General features: G+C 44.2%; 1 long non-coding RNA gene across 2 annotated transcripts in view; it reads left to right on the top strand.

The window, feature by feature from the left end:
- Positions 1-12,867, top strand: part of LOC110127701 (uncharacterized) — a 57,695-nt gene that overhangs the window by 775 nt on the left and 44,053 nt on the right. The window lies entirely within an intron of this gene.

Here is a 12,867-nt window from a genome sequence, read left to right as displayed (position 1 = left end):
CTACGTCATTTTTAAAAAAGCGAGGGGGGGAGAGGAGTCCTGTTTCCTGGCTCATCTGTCCTCTCAACTGTAAAGTAAAAATGACAGGGAAGCGAGCATTTCAAAGTGGAATTTCCCCATGGAGAATTGAGAAGAAAGTAAGAAAGATTTCAATTATCTATTGAAATAGGGCAGCCAGGGTTCAAGAAGAAAGCAACAGAAGAGCAGGTGCACTTTGGGGCCCAGAGAGAAATACATTGCTGGTTGGGGGGGGGGGGGCGGTGGAGACTCTTGTGTATCCTGAGTTTGCTTGTTCAAAGGTCCATGGAGCCCACCCGGGAGGGCCTTGCTGCCCGCAGTGTCAGGGACGAGATTGTTCCTCAAGGTACACGGCATCCTCTTGTGTTTAATGCTAGAGCTTGCACTTTGCAAAAAGAACAATGAAGACCAAACATTTATGGGTTTCAAGACGGAAATGTGGACACTGAGGTGTGAGGTGGGTGTGGAGACGGTGGGGAGACAGGAGGGGATGGAGGAGAAATATTTCCTCAAAGGAAACCATGCATCTGCATGTTTGGAAGGTGGCCTCTGTCTCTCTTTCCAAGCAAATATTGAAGCTGGATAATGATGGGGTGATCAGAGCCCACCTCCTTCTACCTCTGTTCCCACTCAGACACTAGAAAACAAGTCAAAATGAAGGGAAAGTTTTCAGTTCCACAATAAAGTGTTTCCTTTTAGAAAAATCACTGCAAAGGAGAAATCACTTGGTCTAGTAGTCATTTTCAAGGTGTTTTTTTTTTTTTTTTTTTTTTTTGGCTCTGAACATCTAGACTTCAGGCAGATTCTTTACCCACTGAGCCATCAGAGAAGCCCTCTAGACTTCTTGAATCCCAATAATAATCTGGTGATTTGCACAAAGACTGGCTCTGAGATCTGATTTCATTACACAACTGGCTGCCAGGGGCCACGGGGGCAACTCCTATCCTCATTGGCCTCTGTTTGCTGAGCTGTGTAAACAGGAATGGCATTGCAGAACTTCATTAGGGCCTGAGGTGGATTAAGCCATTAACAGTTTCAAATTTCAGCAGAAATGATAATCATCATTGGCACAGTTAAAATTCATCTGAGGGATTTAAGGAGAAAGGAAAAGAATGCTTTTCTAGACAAACAGGCCTTGGGACATACTTTTCTTCTGTGGATGACTGCAGTAAGATTCATGGTTTATTATTCAAAGGCTTCCTTCCAAACTGGAGTTCTTTGGAACTTTGAACTGTTTCGTTTCACCTGAGTGTATCATCTTCAGTTATTTTCTTTGTTTTCAGCTCAGGGTATCAGAGGAAATCAGATCACATCTGTTTCCAGTGCAGTCCTTTATCCTTTCTGTAATATCATATCAACATACATTCCCACAGGTTTGCAAGTGATGTGGTTATTTTGAAAGGAACAATGATGCTCTTGGCCCTTCTGGAGTTATTTTCTTTCTGATTTCCCTGGCCGTTCAGTTGGGGTGATTCCAGAGCTTGTGGGACACCCCCTCTTTCTCCCTGCTGGATACTGAAGGGTGAAGACTACCGACTCGTAACTGTTCACCAGTGTTTGTAGAACAGGGCTCAGCCGGGCATTCAGAACATGTGGCAGCAGGAGAGAAGTGAGGGCCTTGCAAAAAAAGAAGAGGAAAAAGACGAGCTTAGTGTGTTGTGCAGTTGCTAAGTCGTGTTTGAATTAGTGTTTGTGACCCCATGGACTGCAGCAGGCAAGGCTTCCCTGTCCTTCACCGTCTCCTGGAGCTTACTCAAACTCATGTCCATTGAGTTGGTGATGCCATCCCACCATCTCATCCTCTATCGTCCCCTTCTGCTCCAGCCTTCAATCTTTCCTAGCATCAGGATCTTTTCCAGTGAGTCAGTTCTTCATATCAGGTGGCCAAAGTATTGGAGCTTCAGCTTCAGCATCAGTCCTTCCAATGAATATTCAGGGTTGATTTCCTTTAGGTTTGACTGGTTTGACTAGTCAATCCTAGACTAGGATTGAGTAGTTTTAACTAAACTAAACTTTTAAAGAACAGTATGAGCTTAGATTAGTTGGATTAAACTCTGAAATGAAGCCTTTCGTCTGCTCTTTCTTAAAAACAACCTTTATGTAATATATGTAGTTCACAATCCGCTTACTTCCCTTGGTCATGTCATCAACCTGGACTGGCTCACCTGCCTGTATATCCCGGGGGGCTCAGGAGGAGACGTGGTGGTAGGCAGCCTGCCGCGGCCCTTGGTGGTGAATGTGAACAGAACAGGAGAGAGAGGATAACAGTGTGCAGCGGGAGAGGCTTGCCCGTGTCAGCAGCCCTGCGATTCCTGCTTCTCCCCACACTCTGATCTCTCAGGTTTTTCAGTTGCAGAAACAGATAGTTTGGGCGTCTGTGTTCTGGAACTAGTTCATGTCCTCCACACACTAAGTACGGAATTTAATCGACTAAGTCAGTGGTCTGCCTCAGTTTCCCCATATGTATTTGGAATCACGACACACGCTTGCCTCACAGCATTATTGTGAGGATTAACAAGCTTAGTCCATGTTCACTAATGTTTAGCATGTGGTTAACACTCATTGGGCTTCCCTGGTAGCTCAGCTAATAAAGAATCCTCCTGCAATGCCGGAGACCCTAATTCAATTCCTAGGTTAGGAAGATCTGCTGGAGAACTGATAGGCTACCCACTCCAGTATTCTTGGGCTGCCCTTGGTGCTCAGCTGGTAAAGAATCTGCCTGCAATGCAGGAGACCTGGCTCCGATCCCTGAGTTGGGAAGATCCCCTAGAGAAGGGAGATGCTACCTACTCCAGTATTCTGGGGGGTGCAAAGAGTCAGACACGACTGAGCGACTTTCAGCTTCACCTTAACACTCATTACATTTAGCCATCCTCCTTGGTAGTCTGAACCTCTTCTCCCACCTTGTTACCCTCCCTCTCAAGTTCTGTTCACGTTCACCAATATTGACGTGGGAGGTCCCTGCCCTTAATCACTATGAAATGGGGTTACAGGATTGGCTATTGTAGTTGAGGAATGTTGCCCTCATGGCCCACATGGCCCAGGCTCAGTGTCACTCAAGAAGCCCACTCTCTAGGGGGGCGGGGGTGAAAACCCTTTCCCCATTGCCACCTCACTCATTTTGCAATTACTAGGGCCCTTTCATTTCAGTTTGCTGGAGAACCCAGATTGTAAACTCAGGTCACTTAGAGTCAGCATAGGAGTTTGCAAAAACATAACCAAGAGGACATTCTCCAGACTGGACGTTTCAGGGGTTCACAGAAGGGTCTTTAAAGCCTTTTTCTGGCATCACCACAGGAAAAAAAACCCCACTATCCCAAGGTTGAGCATGGGACATCAGATATCTCACTCCTCCTCTTTCCTACTTCCTTCTCCATACCCCAGCCAATAAAAAAAAAACATGACAAACAAAATCCAAATCAGAGAAAACAATAAACCAAGCACCAGATTTAGCAAGTAAAATCTTAGGTGGAACATACACACAGAAGCTCTCTGTTGTTTATCTGAAATGTAGATTTCACCAGGCACAGTCTTTGATCTGCATCCCACCATTACATACATTGTTAGCCTCACACTTTTTTCCATGGCACATACAAAGGATAATAGAGTTTGATAAAACAAAATAGGAAATGCAACAGTGGGTTAAAGCCCCATTAGATTTCTTTGGCAACAGAATAGGCACGAAAACACCCGGCAGAGCCTGGATGAAGCAATAGAACTTGGAAGCCCAAGGGTGGGAAAGCCTTGGTTTCTCACAGTTCAAGATTACATGGTTTGTGTTTCCAGCCCTTCCCCACCAACGCTGCTGCCCCAGAGGGACAGGCATTTGCCTCTGCCTCCATTCCCCAGAGGCCCACAAATGAACCTCTGGGAGAAGGAACTTGGCATCACTTTCGAGAACTTCTGTTTGGAAACTAAGGGTGAACTCATGCTGTGTCAAGGTCACGATCCAGCCTGTTTTCTTGTGTTTCTGAAACACGTCAGAGTTCAAGCCCGAATACTTCCACCGCAGAGGAAAGGAAATGATGAAACATATCAGCCAGGCACCTCTACCTCCGTTCCAGACAAACGGGGCGTGTGGCAGAGGCAGCCTTTGCTTTCTGCCTCCAGCCCCATTCATTCTTAATTTTGCAAGTCACCAAGAGACTGACCGGGGCTTGTCTTCTCTAATAAGAAGGTTCCTTTCTGTGCATTCAGTTTCCCCCGATGGCCTGTATTTTCTACCATTTTTCATGGACACCATCAAAGCTGGATTGTGTGCCTTATAAGATAATTGAGGTCTGAAATGAGAAACCAGGGTGTGTTGGCACAGCTGAAAGCACATCAAAGCCGAGCTTGGAAAGGGCTTTGCAGAGAGGGCACCATCAACAGAACAGCCAAGAAGCAGTTCACAACTAAATGTGCTCTGTGTTCCCAAAACATATCCCCAACGTCCACACCAAGTCTGTCCCCATTATTTCTAATCCACGAGCACTCCGGATAGAAGACTTGTCCTACTGAGAACTAATAGAAACTTGCATGTCGGAGCTCCTTTCAAAATTAACTGTGATGTGAGCTGCTGTGAGCACCCGGCAGGAAGGGAGAAACACACAGACATGGAACTCCTTTTCAAAAGTAAAGAAATCGAAACCAGAGCTTGGGTGACAAGTCTCAGACTCATCCTGCAAACATTTTTTTTAAAGTGCTTCTGTGTACCCAGCTTTTTGATTCTTGCATTTATTCACTCAACAAATATTTATTGAACAGTTACTATATTATAGTAATTCTTCTAGGCACTGGGGGTAGGGTGATGAACAGGTAAACAAAGAAACACACGATTTCAAGACTAGAGCTTGGGTGACAAAGTCTCTGACTCATCCTGCAAACATTTTTTTTTTCAAGTGCCTCTTATGTACCCAGCTTTTTGATTCTTGCATTTATTCACTCGACAGATATTTACTGAGCAGTTACTTTGTTATAGTTACTCTTCTAGGCACTGGGGGTAGGGTGATGAACAGGTAAACAAAGTCCCTGTCTGGAAAGGGGGCAGTAGGTAATAGAAAAGTTCGAAGCGAACAAGTGGGAAAATTTCAAAGCTTGATGAGTATTATGAAGAACTTAAAAGAGGGTGCTGTGACTGGTGAGATGGGGCAGCAGGAGAGAATAACTTAGATCAGATATTCAGGGAAGATCTTGCCAAGAAGTGGTGTTTGTACTAGCTGAAGGCTGAAAAGGAGCTGACTGTTTGAGAGTATTCCCCAGGAAAAGAAAAAATTAAGGGACTTGGCCCTGTTAGCCTATAATTTAGTTAGAGTCATCAAAAAATAACTAGGGACCAATGCAGGGCAAGAGGGCAAAATCTCTAAGGGCTAGAGAACTTTAGAAGATATTGATCACTGGGGAGAAAAAGCTAGGTCAGGAATACCTCATGGCTCCCACCTTGACCTGGGGTAGATTTGGGTCAGTGGAGGGAAGGCATAGAATTGGACATATGAACAGTCGGGACATGAACATAACCTCTCTGATGAGTATAAGAGGCCCAGGGAGTAAGGGCCAAGCATGCTATTGATGTTAAGATGCTCAGAACAGGAAGAGCCCTTCAGATGCTCTGGTCCCTTGCTTATCTCGTGTGGTCCATGGGCCAGCAGCATCAGCACTACCTGGGATTCACCTCATCTCCCGTCTTTACGGGCATTTGGGTGTGAGAGAAAGAATTTTGCCTTTAACTCTTTATTTCACAAAGTGCATGCAGACGTGCATAACATCTGTGACCAAATATGTGTTTCTTAACACGGGGCAGCAGCATGTTTTTTAGCTCAAATGAAAGAAAAAATTAAAACCTGTGTCTTTTGGAGGTGTGTGTATCTGTCTAGGAAATGGGTTTGGTGGAGGTGAGGCCTGAATCCAGTTTTCTGAAAGATCAAGTTCACTCTACTCTGGGACTTACTCTTTGGGTTCAGACCCTTTGCACTCAAGTAACCCTGCCCCTTCTAGTTATGGGATGTGAGATACATTATTATATACCCAAGTGTCTGATTGTCTGACTCCTCTCTTGCAAGGTGGTTGTGGGGAAGAAATGAGATAGCTGGGGGCAGCTTGGGGAAGAAGATGTGAGGAAGAAGTCCTCTGGGCCCCCATCATCTCTATCATCCCCCAGAACACCTCTAAATGAATATATAGAAGTAAAAACTGAGTACTTGCTATGGAAAGGTTTCTCATCCCATCCTATCACTAGGCCTGCTCTATGTGGAAATTTTGGAGCAGCTGCTCTAGGTGTTGCTTGGTGGACAGGCATTGATGTCTGTGCAGCCTGAGGTGTGAGTGCTGGTGATGACGGTGGGGAATCTTTACAGGGCTCATCGTGGGTCCTGGAGACACAGTGGAGGGCAGAAGCCACCTGCGAGGTTTGGGTCTGATCCAAAGACAGAGAAGAGTTTCCCAGAGTGCCTTGTGGTTCCCAGTGAGCCCAGGCAGGCAGGGAGTGATGACTGATATGCTCCTCTCTTCTTTTGAGCCCCAAGCTGCTCCTGCAGCCGTTGTGTTTTGGTTTGTTTGTGGGTATTTCCTGAAGCGTGCTTTTCCTTTGCCTTTGGTGGCTGAGCCTCAGCAAGATGGTCACTTCCTCCATAGATGGGACTGGAAATGGCTTTAGTTGTACTTGTAAAGCTCGAGATAAATGTTTTTATTTTCTTTCTGGTGGAAGCCAATGGCATTTTCATATGCGTATCTCCTATTCGTTGTCTCAGAAGGCAGGGTCTGGATCCTTTTTACTTCTGTTTTCCTGTTTCCAACTTAATTCTCGTTAAAGCCAGTCCCCCTCCCCTCCTGCAAAAACAGAGGCTGAACAACTACTTGTGTGGGTGCCAGATATTGTTCTCGTCGTATGTTTGGAGCAGTGCAAACTTATATGTATGTTTTGTGTATGTGACTATGGACTTATGAAATTAAATTGACTGACTAGGGTGACTTAGGAGACTTTATTATACCTGTCCTAGGACAGAGTGCTGACCAATAAAAACCTGTATTTCATTTCAAGTATCTTTATAAATTGTGATTTTCTCAGGGTAGATGCCCAGTAGTGGGATTGCTGGGTCATATGGTAATTTTTATTGTCAGTGTTTTAAAGGACTCTACTTTTCTCCTTAGGGGCTGTATCAATTTACATTTCCACCAACAAAGCAAGAGGGTTCCCTTTTCTCCACACCCTCTCCAACATTTATTTTTTGTAGATTTTCTGATGATGGCCATTCTGACTGCTGTGAGGTGTAGATAGATACCTCATTGTGGTTTTGATTTGCTTTTCTCTAGAGTCGTACTGAGCATCTTTTCGTATGCCTCTTGGCTGTCACCTCTATGTCTTCTTTGGAGAAATGTCAGTTTAGGTCTTCTGCCCACTTTTGATTGGGTTGTTTGTTTTTTTGATATTGAGCTGCATGAGATGCTTGTGTATTTTGGAGGTTGATCATCTTAAGTATCACTATGAAAGGAGTCCTCACCAGAATATATCTCAAGGTCATACTGGAAACTTAGATCATTGCTTCCTTTCTGAAACAAAAGAGTGGGGAAAAAATTATGCATGTTATGTCAGAAGAGAAGTTGATATTATAAACATATCATTTTATTCAAAATATTGAGATAAATTAAAATGTATCTACACTTGGAAAATGGGTCAGATATTTTAAAATTAATTATGCTTTGAAGTGGGCTTGGGTTTCCTCAGACTTACACCTGGGCCATTGCAACCATCCTGTGAGCCCCAGGCTTTGCTCCACTGTTCAGGTTATGTGGTGGCCTCACATAACCTCACAGTGTTGGAATCCCTGCTGCTGACTCACTGATCATGTAACTACAGACTCTGCATATTTGGGGTTCAAGATCATTGGAAGCCAAACAGTCACAATGAACAATTAATTTTGCATTTTACAGTTAATTTCTTAGTGCACGCCCCTTTTGGACGACCCCATTGTAACAACTATAATACATCCATATTCCTTTTAGAGTATAAATATTGTCAGTTCAGTTCAGTTCAGTCGTTCAGTAGTGTCCAATTCTTTGCCACCCCATGAATTGCAGCACACCAGGCCTCCCTAGCCATCTCCAACTCCTGGAGTTTACTCAAACTCATGTCCGTCGAGTCAGTGATGCCATCCAGCCATCTCATCCTCTGTCGTCCCCTTCTCCTCCTGCCCCCGATCCCTCCCAGCATCAGAGTCTTTTCCAATGAGTCGACTCTTCGCATGAGGCGGCCAAGGTATTGGAGGTTCAGCTTCAGCATCAGTCCTTCCAATGAACACGTAGGACTGATCTCCTTTAGGATGGACTGGTTGGATCTCCTTGCAAATATAGTCAGAGCAAAGGAGAAAACTGCCTGCCCCAAATGACCATCACAGTATACATAGATATCTAATATATAAAGCCAGAAAATCAGCCTTGATAGAGTATTTTATCCAGTGAAACTCTTGTCAGAACCATAAAAGAGTTACATGATTAAAGTAGGCTTAAAGTAATATAAATTTTTTTTTTCTGAAGGGAGTATGCAGTAATTTCCCACACTTAATTTAGTTTTGAATTTCTATAAAATCTTAACAACAATCTCAGCTGGCTTCTTTATATTGAAGAAGACAGAAATACCACGATGTCAGAAAAGTATCACAAGAAGTTATTTTCCAGCGAGAAAGATTCCACCATGATTTCTTGACAGGCAAAATAAAGTGATTACACAGCTTTTTACAGAGGGGAACACTGGTATGGTATACTGGAAAATGATATGCAGAGAAAGCAGAGGTAATACTTCAAAATATTCCTGGTTTTTATTTTTCTCCAAAGCCACTTCCTTCTAGGATTAGGGTTGGGCTACTGAAAGGTCTGTAGCATTCTGACTGTTTCCAGCATATCGTATAAGAGCTTCATTTATTCCGCTCACCAAAGGGAACCTGTGTCACAGATTGTCTTCCAATGCCTCCCAATCACTTATGACTTCTGGCTTTTGATGACATTAATATGAATGAAATGATAGAAAAATTATACTTTATGGAAATTAAATACCAATCAGTGTTACAGCTCTACTTTTTTTTTTGCCAAGGAAATGCTGTTTTTCCCATTTACAGAAATAAGTATATTATGATCAAGACAGAATTCACAAACCACAGGAGGAAGATTAGAAAAAAAATGGTCATTTGCAGCAATCACTTTAAAAGGGTACACATCAGAATGTGCATTTAATGGCTGACTTTAGAAGTATTAGAACTTTTAGACTCTCTGTGGCTTCCCCTAGTAGGCAGTGAAGGAATCTCTCCAGGAATCCGCAAAGACTGAGGGCAGAGGTGAAGGGGGAGTTGGGGGTGGGGGTGGTGCGCAGAATCTTGGATCTCAAGTCAGAGGAAGTTACAAAGCTCCAAGGATTCCATCAGTGGAGCCAGCTTTCTGGTTTTCTATGCCTATCTCTACCAGCAGGTAGAGACATTGAAATGTTAGCTAGCCTTTCCGGCTCTGAGCAAGATGGGATTCTAAACCACTTCAAAATGATACTTTTGGAACACTTTTCCTGGGTGATCCTTCAGTGTGCTGTTTATTTAAAGGATGTATAAAGTCAAACTGGATAATTTGATTCCCTCTTTGCTTTCGCAGCCATAAAAAAAAAATCTCAAGTGCATGTTGCATAACCTCTTGGACACCATACATATTAATGCAGTATTTAAATGATGCATAATGTTGAATAGTTGGTATTGAACAACGGGATTTGAAGAAAGCACTAGCTGGCTTTTAAAGACTCCATCCTGTCTTCTGGTTCATCTTATTCTTACTTCAAGCTGTGGAGACAGGGGATCAGTCATTTTTGTAATGTTCACTCAGCCACTGTGTTTTCTAGAAACTCTGGTCTATACAAAATGTAGTAAAATTACAATGTCCACAAACGGAAGCTACTGGGTTTGGTTTTATACTGTTTTAGACTTTGGCCTCACTTGCATTCAATTTTCAGACTTCTTCAGGAGATGGGATGTTTGAACATCTCAGACCTCTTCTTGGAATATTTTCAGGTAGCAAACAAAATTAATTCATGAATGCTTTTCTATTGAATCACGAACCATCTAACATTAGATTCTTACATAAGAATCGAGTAAGCATCAAATATTGAAGGAATACTTATGAAAGAAAACCTTCAAACTGTGAATCTTTGTCTGATAACATTTTTTCCCCCTAAAAATTGGGCAAGAACACAATCATTTATTTGCACCATGGGACATTTTGACCTAGTTACAAACACCAGTGTATTCTCCCAGAAAGTAATTTTAAAAACATGGGTTTAGTGATCTTGATGCTTAGATAACTAAGACTCTTTGTCTTCAGCTATTATTTTTGCTTTTGCCTCTTTGACCTTCAGGCTCACCCTGTAAACACATCCCTGTTTCTTATTCTCTCTCTGCTGTGACCTCTTTCAGCAGCACTGCTTTTCAGGTTTCCTTAGCTCATTAACTACCTAGTTTCTCTGGACAATTCCCCATGGGTATAGTTGGCGCTTTCCCCCTGTTGACTCTATTTTCCGCCCCCCCAGCACATTTTCCTTATCCAAGCAAATCCTCTGCTATGTTTCTTTATCCTTGCAATTGTCCATGTAGCTCATTCACTGGGTCTCACCATTAGGGAGGGTACTGTTTACTCCCTTCGCCTGATCATTAGTGAACTCGAAGAAGGTTCAGGATCACCAGGGGAATTGCTCTTCTGGTTATTTGTATTCAATCCCTCCCTATCCTCAGAAGGACAAGGCCCTGGGGGGTTGTATTGTTTGAAGGCGGAGAAAGGGTTCAGCCCACTCTGAGTCCACCTTTGAAGAAACAGTTTCCTGAGATATCTCTCTCTACTTACCTAAATCAGGTAACCAACTCGGTGGAGTTCTAACAACTGTGTTTCCAGCTGCAGGATTGTGTCAGTCCCTAGATTATCAGGACCGACCCAATCCTGCAGCTGGAAACACAGTTGTTAGAACTCCCCTAGATTATCTAACACGTTTTCATCACAGGATTGCTGGATGAGGTGGACGATGGGGGACTAAGTGGAAAAATCTCTAGCAGGCTTTCAGGGGCTGGGGCAGTGGTGGGCGGGGGTGGGGAGGTGGGGTGGGGGTGTTCCTGCCCCCACCCCCCTCTCACAGGAATCTCAGACAGACTCTGAGCTCCTCAGCTTCTGCAGGGAAGCCCTTCTTACCAGAGGCCCTTCCTCACTGTCCAGTCTCTCTGGCCCCCTGCTCTTCTTCTCAGCAGACCCCCGGGTTGCCGCTCATCTTCTCCTCTTGGGAAGTAGCCTCCGCCATCCCCCGACTGTCCTCCTGGTGGGGGGGGGGGCGGTATTCTCCCCCCAGACTCATTCTCCATGTGGGAATGTTTCTTCCTGGCTGCCACCTTTTTTACACCCTCCAAACAAATGCACCAGCATTACTTAGAGTTCTGCTGTCAATCATGTGGGCTGAGCACCTGCTTTATATGAATAAGACACATGAAGAATATACAGGGATTTACAGGATCATAAATGGAAGCTCCTGTAATGGAGATCCTGTAAATGGAGATCATAATGGAAGTCCTGTTGGCTTCATCGCAGGGCGTTTTATCTCTGAGAGCGTGGGTCACCCATCGTCCCCTCCTGGCCTCAGGTTAGCAAAGATGCACAGATCCATCCGTTCTTTGTCAGAGCCCCTCTTCCCGGCACCACAGACCAGACGAGTCAGGACAGAACCTTAGGTGCATGCTTGTCTGAAGAAAATGGGTTGGTCGCATCTCAGAGACCTGGCTTGGAAAGATCGTCCCCGCGTCCACCTGAACCACTGATTCCTTCGCTTCTCACTCTCAGTGCCGTCACTGCTTTACCGTTCCATCAGCTGTTCGAAGCTTTTGGGCAAATCCTCCCTTCCTTCAACTAGAAAGTAGCTTAAGAGAGCAGCTACTAGGTCTTGTTTGTTGCTATGCCCGTAACACCAAAGAGAGTGACTGGCAAGCATCTGTCATGTGCTTGTATTTATCTGTTTGTTTGGCTGTGCTGGGGTCTCATTGCTGCATGAGGATCTTTGATCTTTGTTGGGGTGTGCGGGTTCTTTAGTGGCGGCTTGTGAACTCCACTAGTTTTCATCACAGGTTCGCTGTACGAGGTGGGATATGGGATCTAGTTTCCTGACCAAGGATCGAACCCAGGCGTGGAGCGGGGGAGGACAGGAGTGCAGAGTCTTAGCCTCTGGACCATCAGGGACTTTCCCTGTACAAGACAGTTAATGGACTTGTGGGCAAATGAGAGGTGTACAAAAATGAAATGGAAATATTTTAGCATCCCATTAACCTAAGTAGAAAAATTGGAAGGAGGTTCTAATGTTTGAACAAGAGCAGGAGCACCATTTTTCTGGATGTCAAGACTCAATATGGCTAAAGACGCCAGTTATTACCTTGTGTGCTCCGCCCCTCAGTCCTGACCGACTCTGTGACCCTTTGGACTGTAGCCCAGGCTCCTCTGTCCATGGAATTTCCCAGGCAAGAATACTGGTGGGTTACCATTTCCTTCTTCAGGGGATCTTCCTGATCCAGGGATCAAACCTGTGGCTTCTTCATTGCAGGCAGATTTGCTACCTGGTGAGCCATCCAGGGAACCAGTTATTCCCTTAGCTGAATGCAATTCCAATAAAAATCTGACTTTTCTTTTTAATATATCAACGTTATTCTAGGGGTCTACTCAAGAAACATGAAAACATATTTGCACATAAAACTTGGACGTGAATGTTCATGGCAGCAATATTCATAACAGCTCAAAAGTGTAAACATCTCACATACCCACCAAGTTGTAAGTGGCAACCAAAGTGTGGTGCATCCATGAAATACCATGAAATACCACTCA

The sequence above is a fragment of the Odocoileus virginianus genome, chromosome 22 (assembly GCF_023699985.2).
Source record: "Odocoileus virginianus isolate 20LAN1187 ecotype Illinois chromosome 22, Ovbor_1.2, whole genome shotgun sequence".
NCBI lineage: Eukaryota > Metazoa > Chordata > Mammalia > Artiodactyla > Cervidae > Odocoileus > Odocoileus virginianus.
Note: the sequence above shows the minus strand (reverse complement) of the source record. Positions and strands in the feature narration are given on the sequence as shown.